This window comes from Arachis ipaensis, chromosome B02, assembly GCF_000816755.2.
Source record: "Arachis ipaensis cultivar K30076 chromosome B02, Araip1.1, whole genome shotgun sequence".
Taxonomy (NCBI): domain Eukaryota; kingdom Viridiplantae; phylum Streptophyta; class Magnoliopsida; order Fabales; family Fabaceae; genus Arachis; species Arachis ipaensis.
The window spans coordinates 36,638,826-36,640,933 of NC_029786.2; positions in this window are offsets into that span (position 1 = coordinate 36,638,826).

The window sequence follows — 2,108 nt, forward strand, 5'->3', positions numbered from 1 at the left end:
TCTCAGAGTCTGAATGGAATGCAAGCTGCATCCAACAGTACTCAAGAGGCATCTTCTGAAGAAGAAGCTTATGATCCTGAAAACCTTGCAATAGTAGAGGTGAATTATATGGGTGAACCTTATGGAAACACCTATAACCCCTCATGGAGAAATCATCCAAATCTCTCATGGAAGGATCAAAGGCCTCAACAAGGCTTTAATAATGGTGGAAAAAACAGGTTTAACAGTAGTAAACCTTTTCCATCATCTTCTCAGCAACAGACAGAGAACTCTGAACAAAATACCCCTAATTTAGCAAACTTAATCTCTGATCTGTCCAAGGCCACTGTGAGTTTCATGAATGAAACAAGGTCCTCCATTAGAAATTTGGAAGCACAAGTGGGCCAGCTGAGTAAAAGGATCATTGAAATCCCTCCTAGTACTCTCCCAAGCAATACAGAAGAAAATCCAAAAGGAGAGTGCAAGGCCACTGAATTGATCACCATGGCCAAATCTGTAAGGGAGGGAGAGGACGTGAATCCCAGTGAGGAAGATCTCCTAGGACGTCCAGTGATCAATAAGGAGTTTTCCTTTGAGGAACCAAAGGAATCTGAGGCTCAACTAGAGACCAAAGAGATTCCATTAAACCTCTTTATGCCATTCATGAGCTCTGATGAGTATTCCTCTTCTGAAGAGAATGAGGATGTTACTAAGGAGCAAGTTACCAAGTACCTTGGTGCAATCATGAAGCTGAATGCCAATTTAATTGGTAATGAGACTTGGGAAGATGAACCTCCCTTGTTCACCAATGAACTAAGTGATCTGGATCAACTGACATTGCCTCAGAAGAAACAGGATCCTGGAAAGTTCGTAATACCTTGTACCATAGGCAACATGATCTTTGAAAAGGCTCTGTGTGACCTTGGTTCAGGGATAAACCTCATGCCCCTCTCTGTAATAGAGAAACTGGGAATCTTTGGGGTTCAAGCTACTAAAATCTCATTAGAGATGGCAGACAATTCAAGAAAACAGGCTTATGGACAAGTAGAGGACGTGTTAGTAAAGGTTGAAGGCCTTTACATCCCTGCTGATTTCATAATCCTTGATACTGGGAAGGATGAGGATGAATCCATCATCCTTGGAAGACCTTTCCTAGCCACAGTAAGAGCTGTGATTGATGTTGACAGAGGTGAATTATTCCTTCAATTGAATGAGGACTCCCTTGTGTTTACAACTCAAGGTTACCCTTCTGTAAACATGGAAAAGAGGCACAGTAAGCTTCTCTCAAAACAGAGTCAACCAGAGCCCCCACAGTTAAACTCTAAGTTTGGTGTTGGGAGGTCACAACCAAACTCTAAGTTTGGTGTTGAACTCCCATATCCAAACTCTAAATTTGGTGTTGGGAAGTCTCAACAATGCTCTGAACATCTGTGAGGCTCCATGAGAGCCCACTGTCAAGCTATTGACATTAAAGAAGTGCTTGTTGGGAGGCAACCCAATTTTTATTTATCTAATTTTATTTTTCTTGTTCTTTCATGTTTTATTAGGTTCATGATCATGTGGAGTCACAAAATAAATATAAAAATTGAAAACGGAATCAAAAACAGCAGAAGAAAAATCACACCCTGGAGGAAGACCTTACTGGCATTTAAACGCCAGTAAGAAGCATCTGGCTGGCGTTCAACACCAGAACAGAGCATGGTTCTGGTGCTGAACGCCCAAAATGGGCAGCATCTGGGCGTTTGAACGCCAGAATTGCACCCTGGAAAAGAGCTGGCACTGAACGCCCAGAACAAGCATGGTTCTGGCGTTCAACGCCAGAAATGGGCAACAAATGGGCGTTCAACGCCCAGAACAAGCACCAATCTGGCGCTGAACGCCCAGAGTTGTGTGCAAGGGCATTTTGCTTGCCTAATTTGGTGCAAGGTTGTAAATCCTTGAACACCTCAGGATCTGTGGACCCCACAGGATCCCCACCTACCTCCACTCACTTCTTCTCACCCCTCTTTCACACAATCCCATAAACACTCTTCCCCAAAACTCTTCACCAATCACCTCAATCTCTCTTCTCTATAACCACTTCACCACTCACATCCATCCACTCTTCTCCATAAACCTACCTCATATAC